We start from the raw sequence: 14,399 nt of genomic DNA on the forward strand, positions 1-14,399 counted from the left end.
CATGAGGTGAGAGGACCATTAGATGAGGGGCGCATAGATGTAAGCCACATACTGCCGACATCTCCCTCTACCATTGGTTGCTAAGATACCATCTGGAATGCAAACCTTAACCCAGGTAACGATACCGAAGAACTAAGATACTCCCCCTTTGGGCCTAATACACGAGGATACCTCACTGAGAGGCTTCAGCATCACATCAAGCAGCAAGATGGGCCATCTCTGAGCTCTGTGAATACACAGTTAAGGTGTAATTATGATGTGATTGGGGGGGGTATATATACTCATGTCTTCACATTTGTACTTTATTATCTGTCCTGATGAAAGCTCCACATGGGAGCTAAAACGTTGACATCCCTTTTAATGGAAAGTTAAGTCTTACTTCAACTTCAAATCAAGTCCCTGGAGTGCGGTTCTTTTTGCTGTGCCTACATGCTTTGCCAGACCAGCACCGGGCATTATTGGAGGTGACCAGGAGTGCAAGCCTTGAAAGGAATCCTTCCAGGAAACTAGGTATTAGGTGAAGCAGGAGGCTCAGAGAAATGCAGACCAATTCCCCAAAATAAATGTTATCAATGGACCCCACAATCTTTGATAGTTAATTCTGTGGGCCAACATAGAATATGCAACCTACTCCAGTGTCATAATATATTCCATCTGGGATATCCACTCTGCAACAGAAGGGGGATTCATCTGATTTTAAATAAAATGTGGGTATTAGCTCAGTTTAAAATTTTAGACCACCCAGGTGCAGTATATAAAAATAAATGAATAATTACTTCCTTTTTGTTAGGTATAGGTATAGCAAAAGGATTCCTCTCAATCCTCAATACAACTTTAGACAAAACAGGATATACCTACGCCTATAAAACAAAAGAAAATGCGCTCATAGGGGATTAATGTAAAAACACAAATTGCCCCTTATTAATATGTTGCACTCACAAAATTGAGGTGATTTTCAGGCACGTCAAATAAATAGATCCTCACGACTTCCTCACAATTAGGATGATGAGTATTTCATGAAAAAGATAAGAAATTGGCATAGTATAGCACTGTATTAAAGTATAAATCAGCTTTTAATGTTTGCACTTACAATGTAAAAGGTATAAAAAGGCCCATCAGTACAAATCTGTTTGTCCCATCGCTGTGAAGTATAATAATCCTCATAGAAATGTCCAGCAGGAGAAACAGGTATACAATAAAAATAAATAAAATACAGAAACAAATAAACAGCTCACTCTACGCGTTTCGTCTGTCTCTCAGACTTCCTCAGGAGTGATGAGATGCTCTGAACCTTCTGTGGACACCATCTTCTTTTTATAGGGCTACCCGCCGATTTTTGGATCCAATTTTCTCCATCAGCTGATTCCGATCAGCTGTACTTTGAAAGTCCGTTCTCACTTTCCATATATGGAGTTCCGGTAAACGTCAGTGGAACGCATATGCGTTCCACCAACCCGGAAGTGTCCTCGTTCTTATCGGCCATGCGGAAGTCCCATGTATCACTGGAACGCAAATGCGTTCCACTTCATTCACTACGGATCTCACAGGAACCATAAAGTCCCCAGGGGGCAGAGCATGTATAAAACGAAATAAAACTAAATAAAATCAGATATATTACATCAATAGCTTGGTCTCTATATATTCTAAACAGTGTTATTCATAAGCCATGTCCCAATATATACAAAAGATCAAATAGAACATAAAATGTAAGGTGTAAACCTATACTAGGTACCTATACACCATTCCTATGATATAGTGGTGTCCTACCTGTATTATAGTACATCATAAATTATGTATTAATGTTGCATTAGAGATTATAGATTATGAATTCCTTTAAGTGTGAATGAAGGGTAACAGAAAAAGTGATAAAGAGGTGGCAAGAGTTAACAGGGAAAAGTGTATGTAAATTAGAGAAGATAAACAGAGGGAAGGATTCTGGATCACTCAGAACTAAAAATAAAATAAAAATAAAAAATAATAAAAGTAAAAATAAAAATAAAAATAAAAATGAATATAAAAATGAAAAAATGCGTTCCACTGACGTTTACCGGAACTCCATATATGGAAAGTGAGAACGGACTTTCAAAGCACAGCTGATCGGAATCAGCTGATGGAGAAAATTGGATCCAAAAATCGGCGGGAAGCCCTATAAAAAGAAGATGGTGTCCACAGAAGGTTCAGAGCATCTCATCACTCCTGAGGAAGTCTGAGAGACAGACGAAACGCGTAGAGTGAGCTGTTTATTTGTTTCTGTATTTTATTTATTTTTATTGTATACCTGTTTCTCCTGCTGGACATTTCTATGAGGATTATTATACTTCACAGCGATGGGACAAACAGATTTGTACTGATGGGCCTTTTTATACCTTTTACATTGTAAGTGCAAACATTAAAAGCTGATTTATACTTTAATACAGTGCTATACTATGCCAATTTCTTATCTTTTTCATGAAATACTCATCATCCTAATTGTGAGGAAGTCGTGAGGATCTATTTATTTGACGTGCCTGAAAATCACCGCAACTTTGTGAGTGCAACATATTAATAAGGAGCAATTTGTGTTTTTACATTAATCCCCTATGAGCGCATTTTCTTTTGTTTTATAGGCTTAGGTATATCCTGTTTTGTCTATTAGCTCAGTTTGCTGCTTTGAGTAAATGTAATTCCAATGAATGGGCATATGTTTTTTAGTGGTTTGGGAGATAAATGAAAAAATGTTTCCTGAAAAAGAGTGGGAGAGGTGTAATACACCTCAACTATATGATATATTACCTATATCTAGTAGGACTGAAGAACCGGACAACTCCACCACAGATGGTGATATGACCCTTTCTCCAACTGGCATCTCCAACATAAATCTGACACTCTTGGATATACGAGTTTACACCATGGAAATATTCATAAAGCTCCTATGAGCAAAGTGGAAGATTGTTTTCCACTCCTTGGTAGTGAAGAGGTAAAATAGCTTCATGGACCACACTGTGGTATATTTAGATAGGTCTGATAAGTCTATATTATGTATGAATGAGTACGCAGAAGAAAGTGTTTTTTTTCATGAAGAGTTATTGGACACACCAGAGCTCTATCCTGGTATAGGATAAGGGCATCTGCGGCAAGGGTAAATAAATAAATCGTGAAATTTGGAAATAAATACTTCCCATCTGAACTATATCTCTTAAGGTCATGTGTTGATATTGTGCAGTGAGAAGCAACTCTAGCTCCCAGACCCTGCAGTACAACTTGTATTGTGTGATATCAGAAGGAGTGGTGATGGCCAGCTTACCAGCTGAAATGAACTAGCATGCTGCCTCCATAACATCAATATTAGAGTTACAATAAGATGTGGTCTTAGGCACAAAGATTTTAGTAGACTAACAGTCAAGTTAGGGAAGGAGAGAGATACTCCAACCCAATCTAGTTCTAAGAGAATCCTGTATCTCAGGTGAAACCCCAAACCATCCCAATACCCTAGAGAGCATTGCCGCTAGGTAATACTTGAAGGGATCAGGTAGTCCCAGGCTAGTTCTTTAGGTTTTATTAGGATGCTATATTATAGTTTGTGCCTCCTACACACCTTATATAGTTGGTGAACAGTCGTTGTAAGGATGTACATAAGGGCTTTGGGATGCGAATGGGTAGCATCGGAAATCCAAATAATAGTCTAGGGAGAGGATTCATTTTAATAATATTTATTCGTCCAAACAAGGAAAAAGGATATTTGTTCTTCGATAAATCTTTTAATAAGGCATGTAGCATTGGGGAGTAATTTTGTGAGTATAAATCTTTGAGATCTGGGTGAGATTTACTCCTAAGTACTTGATGTGTGAGGTGGAGTAAGAAGGAAGCTTTGATATCAGCAAGTAACTGGTCGTGAACCATAACAGGTAGTCACTCAGAAGTTAGATTGTGGCAAAACTAGCCACTTCATTATCCAAAAGACTGGGTCCATTCGTCTATTTCTCCCTGTAAAGACTATGGACATTCGTATGCCGGTTCCACGAACAGGATTAGGATATATGGTTTGTGAAACAAATAAAATGCTGAATGGGAGACCACACAAGAGAGTCGTGTGTCTCCAATTAACAATTGGCAACATTGAGGAAACCCTGGAACCCTAATGATTTAATGGGTGGCCGCCATTCATATAACCGAACACGTGGCGGCGGCCATCTTTGCTCGCGAACGCCCAGCGGTGTTTGGTCGTTGAGTGCATGGAACTATAATCGGCTACTCGACCTAGCGAACACCGCTGGACTTCCATGCCGTTCGTATAGAGATATCCATTTGTTAAAATAGAGCAACATTTGGTGAAGTAAACCCCAAGAACTCCTGAAAGAAGACCGGTAAAAGCATACAACTGCCTGGAACTATTTTGGGGCTTGCGCCTGGTGGCTGACCGGTCCATAACCTCATTCATATTGCTTTTCTATTCTAACGAACGGATCTGAGCGGTATTTCTCCAGATTGTGTGCTCAGATCCCAGCCATTCAATGAAGGGTCTTTCGGGAAGTTCAGATGCATATTTCTTAAGTTATGTATTTTTGTGTTATATTGTAGACTTTTCTATACGGAGAGATAATGTAATTAAAGGTGTACTCTTACACAATTATCTCTCCAGTACAGAAAAGCATGATGGGAGATATTATTGTCTACTAAGCTTACCACAGAGTCCACCAGGGGAAAACCCCTGGAATGTCAGTAAGGAAAGTCCTTGCATGGGGATCTGTATAATACCGGCTGTGGTGCAATAAGAGTTCAGTTGACTCCCAAACTGTGTGTTGTCCAGTTCTTGGGAAAAAGGGATTGCACTTATTATGCTACTTGTATTTTGCATGCTGACTACGTCTACCAGCGGAGATATTGTGGATTATACCTCTACTCTGTAAACAATACATATTCTGTATATGCTTATGTTTTTAAGTGTGTGGACTGTACTCCAATACTGTCAATGCCAGAGTTCATTCAGACTGCATTTAAGATGTGTTCCAATGTGAGAATAAATAGGAGTTGCAAAAATGGACACCCCTGCCATGTTCCATTTGTAACAAGTATAGTATCTCTAATCCTAGCTCTCACGTCTGTGTGTGTATAGAGCCCTTACCCAGGACAACCATTTAGGTTCAAAGTCCATAACCTCCAGTGTATCAAACAGCATGAGCAAGTCCAACCTATCAAATGTCTACTACCCATCTATACTAATCAGAAGTGTTAGGGTGGAATATAGTCTACCTTTGTAGTATTATCTCTAGCCTCTCATGGTGTTTTATACCAGAACAAAAAACACTATATACAAAAATAATAATAATTTATTGGTTCATACTAAAATAAATACAAAATTATAAAGTAAATGATAATGATAATGAAAGAATGATAATGAAAGAATATACTTTTTTATTGAAAAATAATCATAGGAATCAGTGACAAGTGGCAACTCATGAACAAGATGAAATCAGCCGAAGAATTAAGTGGTACAAAAAGAAATGGAAAAAAGGCCTCGTAGTGGGATAATTTTCCAACCGAAGGGCCTAACCCTAGATAGAAATACCAAAAAAGTGGTCCCAAACTACAAAGGAGAGGAGCCTAAAGTGTTGGAATGCCCCTTTAAGAGTGAATATATTAAATAAATGGTCTGTAGATTAAAGTATACAAACAAGAGAAAATATATTCTACAGATAAAGTTGTGCCACACATGATAAAACTTAGATATATGAGACAATATTAAACTATATTAAAAAGCTATACTTCCACATAGTCCATGCAATTATTTGAAAAAATCCTTTATTTTGAGTTAGAACACATGAGAAGAGGTATATCAGCTAAATGTCTAATGAAATAGTCCTGTTCCTGCTGCGGATCATTTCTGGCGATGGCTTCTGGCATACAGGACTCTTTTTACAATTCTTGTTTAGTTTTTCTTGTTTTTTCTGGTTTTCTATTCTATGTCTGGTTTTCTTTATGCTGTGTTTTCTGGGTTAATTCCTTTATTCCATTCCTGGAATTCCCAGTCTCTTGGATTCCTTTAAATGTTTGTTTTTTGTTGCCACACCCGTTCCTTTGCCATTAATCCTTTTGTTTCAGTCTGGTCCTGCAAGTAATGGTCTCATTACCTCTGCTCCTTTCTTAGCAGGTAAGTGCTGTGTGTGTTTTATGTTGTTTATTTAGTCATGCATATCTAGGCAGTTAGGACCCACCGTAATTGGAGTACTTTGGCGCAGTGGTGGGCTGCATACATCTTGGTCATTTATGTATATCTAAATCTCCAATGTTTTACATATATAGTACTTAGTTATGTCTCCTCTTTTTTTGCCTTGTATCTCTTGTCTTGTTTTATTTTGTCTTCCCAGTTCCTGTACAGTCCTGTCCCGTCCCATCCATGCCTTGTTCTGGTTTCCCTCATGTCTTGTGTACATGTTCTGGACTCTGCTTTCTGTCCTGCTCTGGTTCTGGGTTCATCTAGTCTAGTCTTGTCTTATCTTGTTTGGTGCCTGTTCTTGACTTGCCTTGTTTCGAGTACTGGATACACATCTGCTGCAGAGTATTGCGCCTTTGTCTGGGGTTAGCGATGAACGTCCTTCCATGTGACGGACCGCTTGCACCCCGACCGGGTACCTTCGTCCATCGTTGCTTCCTAGTACTGGCAAGTACCATAAGCATTGCGCTGGAACACCATAACCACCGTAAACCCCATGAACCGCTGCAGCTTGGTTGGGGTCTTGGTGTCCTCAACCCACCCTGGACCCAAGACCAGGATCCAGCATCCAGTGGGTAGGCCTCTCTTGGTCCCGAGAGCGTAGCAAGAGCTTAGTGATTATACACAGGGGAGTATAGTGATTATAGCAATCCCCAGAGTGTAGTTCTCCAATCCCCCAAACATGAGCCAAGACTTCATGAAGGTGCAAGATGATCTGAGAGTTTAATAGTTTAGGTTGGCTTTTATACAATTCTCCAGGCAGGAGGAACACCCCCTGGACCTGATGGGGCACAGGAACACAAAGGACATAAACCAATCAGAACAAACATACAGTCTGTGACATACCCATGTACAACACACAATCCCTCCCCTCTGCTAGGAAGATAATTGAGTAAAGTCCTGTAAGTAACTCAATTATTTCCAGGCAGAAAAAACAAATTTTCACAAAGTTCAGAAAGTACCCCAAAACATATGCCCCAAAAAGTCACATCCCCTGATAGTTCTCATCTGGGTGAACAACATATCAAAAAATCACCCAGATCAGAGTAGGGGTTCAGGAAATTCCTGGAAGTCTCTTTTTGACCAACCATGCACATGGTCCCATGCCCAAAACAGTTCCAGAGAATAAGGGCTACAGGTCGGTCTCTCTGTCTGGAGTACAAAAGTACATACTTCACAGGAACATAGCCTTTTAAAGTGTATTGGGCAAGGTATATTGCAGGGCCCCTAGTCCTGAGGTAAGAGGCTGGCCAGTAGGCCCCTCCAAGAACCCTTGACGAGGTTCAGTTTGTCACAGGGCAATAATCACAGGGTAGGAGGCTGGAAAACAGGCCCCTCCAAAAGCCAGTGACGAGGTAACCTCGTCACACCCCATATCCTGCTTTAAAATAAAAATGCCAAAATAAATCAGGCCCCCCTAATATGTTACACAAATCCGATGTATTAGGGGGATGGCTCAGTATTAGATACACTTGTAGTATTTAGTTGATCCGAAGTATTGCAGACGTTAATTCAGGATGGGAGCGGGCTAAGTTGATCCTGAATAGGTTTTGGCCCTTGCTTACCAAAGATGTACATTTGAAAGATGCAGTAACTCCTAATGCATCAATTAATGCTACAAGGGGCAAAAATCTAAGGAACATTCTGGTATTGAGCCATCTTTCAAATGTCAAATCCTCCAATAACTGGCTCAAAAACACCATAGTGAGTACCTATAAATGCGGCAATTGTACAGCGTGTTAGTACATCTTACGCAATTCCAAAACCATTGAGGATCTACAATCGTATATCAATGTAACTCTGCCTTTAAGACCTGTTTTCACAATGCCCTTTGGAATACATGCTCTGTATGCAATATTATGAAATCAACTACTGTCCAAAATGTATTTGTCTCACATTCGCTAAACTTACTAGCATGAACTAAAGCATTGCTTTCTCCCTCAGACACTGTTACCCCGCCTTGTCATCGTTTTGTAGTCTTAATTTTACTTACAACCCAAGACAATCTAACAGTAACATTGGTGGTTGGTTTCTGCATTCACCCTTTCACACCTCTACCCACCCCTTCCCTCTCTTTCTACTCATTTGAAGTTCACTGAATTTGCCTGTTCAAACTCATGTCTGCAAACATTGATATTAATTACTCTTTCTTGACCATTTTGATGCCTTATTTCCCTTCTTCCTTTCAAGTAATATTCCTTTTCTAATTCTTGGGGACTTCAACATTCCAGTTAACCCACCCTTGACCTCAAAACTTCTTTCAATTACTTCCTCCCTTTGGGGTGTTTTAGTAAAGCAGGATTGCCCTGGGGAGACCCCCTGTTTCCTGGCTGCTTGTCGTTGGTCCTGTCCTCCTGCTGCAATGTCAGCCTAGCCTGTGCATGTTCATGGATTTGTGCCCAGAATCTCTGGAAGATTTAATCCAGACTGCGTAGAGTGGATTGTATGGAGCTGTTGTGAGGCTGTAGTGTATGATAAGTGAGTTGCTAGTTCGACAGGGGTTTAGCCGCCATCTTAGGAGTTTCGCGCTTCGAGGCACGAGTGTTACTGGAATCCAGTGGAGGACAGGGTAAGTGTGGCACAGAGAGTCCTGTGGGGACTGGGATATTCCCCCAGTCCAGTGGGGAGGAGGGTAGAGCAGCAGGGGAACTGCTGAACCAGATGGAGAGTACGAGCATGAGGAGAGGGGCCGCCTCTCCCCAGCGCTGTCCTCAGTAGGCCTCAGCCCCAGACTCGGCAGGTGGCAGGCAGTTGAAGCTGCAGCTTGCTTCGTCAGGGTACTCCAGAGTCCAGCAGAGCCCCTCAATGGGTAAATAAACTCGGTAGGTGTGGGATCAACCCCAAATTCAACTCAAGATGCGGGAACTCAAGCGCCATGCGACTGCTCCACTCCGAAGCCCTGCCCCCACCCCGCCCCCGTCAGAGCCTGTTTAAGGGCGTTGACTTCTTGGTTGCATTCTGGCATTCACATCACAGGACAGGATAGTGCCATCTTGGTTAGGTTGATTTAGAGGTTTGGCCAGGCAGCTGCAAGAAGGGACAAATTTTTTTAATACCCAGCTGTTTCCAAAAATGCAAACACCTGTTTCTTAATCTGGGGAACTGCCAGTTAACAATAGCAGCTACCTTCGCAGGCTCTGGTCGTAGTGGTCCACTTTCTGACCAGTGTCCTAAGTACCGCACCTCAGTCATTCCTACCTGACATTTGTGAGGTCTAATGGTCAACCCAGTGGCCTGAATACTCTCTAGCATATCACCCAGATAATGCAGGTGTTTATTCCAGGTGCAAATGTAGATAGCTATGTCATCAAGGTAAGTGCAAGCATAGTCTTGTGCTCCTACAAGCAAGTGATCCAGCAGCCACTGGAATATTGCCAGATAATTCTTCATCCCAAAAGGCATGACATTAAAATAATACAAGCCAAAAGGGTAGATTAACACAGATTTTTTCTTGGGCATCTGGGGATAAGGGTATCTGCCAATAGCCCGTACTAAGGTATAGGATGGTTAAAAATTGAGATACAGTCAGTCTACCTAAGAAATCATCTACATGTGGCATAGGCTAAGCATCTGTGATGGTTATGTCATTGAACCTCCGATAACCTGCACAAAAACGGATCATCCCTTCCTTTTTTGGCAGTAAGACTACAGGGATGCCCATGGACGTTTGGAATAACTCCAGGTCCAAGCAAGTTTGCAATCTCAGCCTCCATATGGAGTTATACTTCCTCAGGCACACGATAAGCATGTTGCCGGAGGGTGCAATAACCAGTGGTGTCAACAGCATGTTGAACCATTGATGTTTTACCAGGCGCCCTATCTACCCAAATTTATTTTACCTGCTGTCTAGCAATAGGGCCTAACTGGGGGGTTGATTTTCACCTGATCAAGGGAGATAGCTTTGTGTCTTAGTGTCTGCTAGAAGGTTAGGAAGAGCCTTGTCTTTCTAAATTTCTGTGGTAGGGTTTAACATTGCAGCCACAGCTTCTGGAAGCTCAACATACTCTTTGAGCAAGGAAATATGTATGATGTTCCTGACTGGGAGGATTCTGAGCAACTATGCATGTAATATTATTCAGGTCTTGGGCCACAGTTTAAGGGCCTGGCCATGCAGCCTGGAGTTTGTTCCGTGCAACAGGCAACAAAGCAAGTCTCCTACTTGGAATTCTCTATATCGAGCCTGTGGCGAAACTGACCTCGCCACGTGTCCTTGGAGGGGGCTGATTGCCCGCCTCTTGCCTTTGGACTATGGACCAGACTTTATGGGAATGTGATACCCCAGATAGCCATACCATGGAGCCTATTCATATAATGAAAGACTATGGGAAAGACTTTAGCTCCATGGCAATTGTACTGTGTGAGTAGGATCTGCGCGCTATTCGGTAGTTTTGTGCGCGCAGATCCCAGCTATCTGGGGATAGGTGAAATGTCTGTGTGTTATGTATAAATGTGACTTTATGTATTTTAAAGTGTTTTATGTCGTTTTGCAACCATGTGGTTAATGGAGTCTGCCTCTAGTCCTGGATAATTGGATTACTTCTCCAATTAACTCCAGGGCAGAAGGGAGGAAACCAGGGTGCATTGTGGGGATGTTTTTCTGCCAGACAGGAGGGACAAAAGATACTTTTAGTAACTTTTGAACCCCTGGTCGGATTCATGCCATTTTTTAATATGTTGTTCCCCTGAATGGATTGATTGTGGATATGTATTTTTATGTGAATGTGATGTATGGTTTTAAAGTTATGAAAGTTGTGTAAAAGTATATTTTACACTGTATGCATAATGGGATTATGTGTCACACTAAGGGGAGGGGATGTGTGGGAGGTAACATCTATGTCATTGGTTCTTTTATGCCTCCCCCTGGGTGTGGCCTGTATGTGTGAGTTGGAAATAAAAGCCAGGCTGGATGAGCCAGTCGAGAGTTCCTGTTTTACCCTCAAAGTGATGTGTCGTCTCATTATTGGGGGGAAGGATTTATTGCATGCTGTTCCAGTTGACTGCTAGGAGTACAAGCCTATTCGTATGGTTCCTATTCAATGGTCTACAGCATTCATATGCTTGGGAGAATTTAAAAGGTTTCTCGGATCCAGTGTTCGTGTGTCTCCAGTCGGGAGAATGGTGTTTGCAGTAGCTGCCTGTGCATCTGGAAAGGGGATTATCGCCTAAACTGGGTTTTATCCTCTTGTAAGTGAAACGGTCCGTTACAGAGCCTTTCTATCATACTATACTTTTTGCTTGGTCTGGTCAAGAGGTTTTATCCTGCCAAATCCAAAAGGGTTTTTAGCTTGTCCCTAAGCTCTAGCATATAGAGAACTATCTGTGTCTCCTTAGAATAGCACAATCCTTACATATACGCCAACTATAGATCCAATGGTCAATGGTCATACCTGTGGCGAAATCAACCTTGCCACTGGGCCCTGGAGAAGCCTGTTTGCTAGCCTCCTACCTGCTGACTATGGCCCCTGGGTTATTTGGGGCATATTGTACTTTATATTGCTGCTACTGGCCCTTTTAAAATCATCGTTGGACATATTGGGACTTTTTGGGATTGTGGCGAAACCGACCTCGCCACGTGTCCTTGGAGGGGGCTGATTGCCCGCCTCTTGCCTTTGGACTATGGACCAGACTTTATGGGAATGTGATACCCCAGATAGCTATACCATGGAGCCTATTCATATAATGAAAGACTATGGGAAAGACTTTAGCTCCATGGCAATTGTACTGTGTGAGTAGGATCTGCGCGCTATTCGGTAGTTTTGTGCGCGCAGATCCCAGCTATCTGGGGATAGGTGAAAGGTCTGTGTGTTATGTGTAAAAGGTGAATTCATGTATTTTAAAGTGTTTTACTGTCTCTGTGTCCCCATGTGCTTAATGGAGTCTGTCTCTGTGCTGGGAGATAATTGAATTACTTCTCCAGCACAGAGAAGGCCCTGTAAACCTCGAAGGCTAGGGGTTTTAAAAGATACTTTACTAACTTTTGAACCCCTGGTCTGATCCATGCCATTTTTTAATATGTTGTTCCCCTGAATGGATTGATTGTGGATATGTATTTTTATGTGAATGTGATGTATGGCTTTGAAGTTACAGATATTGTGTAAAAGTTATGTTTTAAACTGTATAATAAGTGGATTATCTCTCAGGCTAAGGGGAGGGGATGTGTGGGTTGTACCATATCTCGGATTGGTTATTTTATGCCTCCCCCTGGGTGTGGCCTGTATGTGTGAGATGGAAATAAAAGCCAGGCTGGATGAGCCAGTCCAGAGTTCCTGTTTTACCCTCAAAGTGAAGTGTCGTCTCATTATTGGGGGAAGGATTTATTGCATGCTGTTCCAGTTGACTGCTAGGAGTGTAGGCCTATTCGTATGGTTCCTATTCAACAGTCTACAGCATTCATATGCTTGAGAAGATTCATATGCTGAATCGGTTCGGTGATTGTGGTGTCTGCCAGAGTGCTTGGAGTCCTCAGGAAGCGCTAGGAGCATCCATTAACGGAGGTACCAAGTCGGGGTGCCAGGTGATCCGTTACAATACCTTATGCCCATATAACAATTCAAATGTTTCCTGCAGTACCTCTCTATATCTCTCTTGCAAAAAGCAAGTGCAGCAGGAAACTTTCTAAGTCTGGATCAGTGAATATAAATTGTTTAATAAGTGTTTTTGAGTATCCTGTTAGAATGTTCACAGGTATTATTAGTCTGAGGATGATAGGAACCTTTATTGATCAAATGCCACATCCGCATCCTCAACCTTCTTGGCAGATAGAGTGGATAATGCCACTGCTTCAGGATATCAGGCAGCATAGTCCAGTCATGGTTAGTATAGGCCTATTCTCTGACTGGCTAGGTTTGGCACGTGGGATGATAATATCTACAGCCACTCACTGAAAGGTTTGCCTAATGACTGGGCTGGAGAGACATTCTTAGACACTATGGGCCAGAAAAATACCTATAACATGGTTTAGTATATTTCCTCAAAAAATACCCTGCACGTGGGATCTCGTGAGCCAAATTTAGTAGAGCACCTTGTTCTGTATCCTTTGCCAGAGAGTACATGGGGTATTTCATGATAGTAAATGTACCCCTACTTTTACCCTCTCTGTCACTATACCCCACTCCTTCTAGAATGTAAGCTCATGGAGCAAGGACCTTCACCCCTCTGTTCCTGTATGTCCAGTTGTCTGGTTACAATGATATGTATGTTAGTCCACCCATTGTACAGTGCTACGGAATCTGATGGCACTATATAAATATTAAAATAATAATAATAATAATTCCTGTACTAATCCCAATTGGGTAGTAGAAATAGGGATGTCCTCTGTAGTCATGGGGTTGTCAAGGCAATGGACCTGCTTTGTCAGTATATTTATATCGGCAGACGTTTTTGTGTTAAGACAGAAATTAAAAGTGTATATTGCCAATCACACTCAGAACATAGGTGACTCCATATTGTATTTCCAGGCTAAGAAAGACACATAATTTCTTTCTATCACTCTATTCATTCAAGTCTGAGCTAAGGAATGCGTTCTGTAAACAAGATAAATGATGTCTAACAGCAGAAGGGGGATGGAATACGAACCCAGAGACAAATGTATACATAATTATATATACATATACACACTATCCACTTATAATACTATTATTATATTAATCACATATAATTAGTATCATGTTAATAATATAGACCATTCATGGATAAATATTCATGAAGAAATATCATATTATTTAATAATATTAGTGGAATATAATTAATCTTAAACACAGCTTCACAAAAGAACCAGACACCAATGACAGATAACACTTAGTAATTAATTTTACTTTCTAAATCTTACAAAGTCCCATTGTAAGTAAAGGGTGAAATTAAGGTTAGGAGGTGTCAATTCTAAATTACGATCGAAATTGCAGAAACCCAGACTGGGGTAAAGCCTTTGTAATTGGCAGGTAATTACAGTTATAGGGGCCATAAAGATAAGCCAAAATGATGTAAAACACATCATCAAATGCAGTTAACACATTATGCAAAAAGGCAAATGGACCCCATGACAAGAAATTTTGGAGATGTAATTGCGCCATCTACTGACCAAAATCTAGATAGTAGTCTGTAGGGAAGACACACCTACAGTTCCCTATTGGTCCTATCAATTAGTGACGTACGGAGAGTTTGGCCCTTTAAAAAGTAAAAGGAGGTTGGAGATTCAAAGATTCATACATTC

The sequence above is a fragment of the Pelobates fuscus genome, chromosome 6 (genome assembly GCF_036172605.1).
Source record: "Pelobates fuscus isolate aPelFus1 chromosome 6, aPelFus1.pri, whole genome shotgun sequence".
NCBI classification, from domain to species: Eukaryota; Metazoa; Chordata; class Amphibia; order Anura; family Pelobatidae; genus Pelobates; species Pelobates fuscus.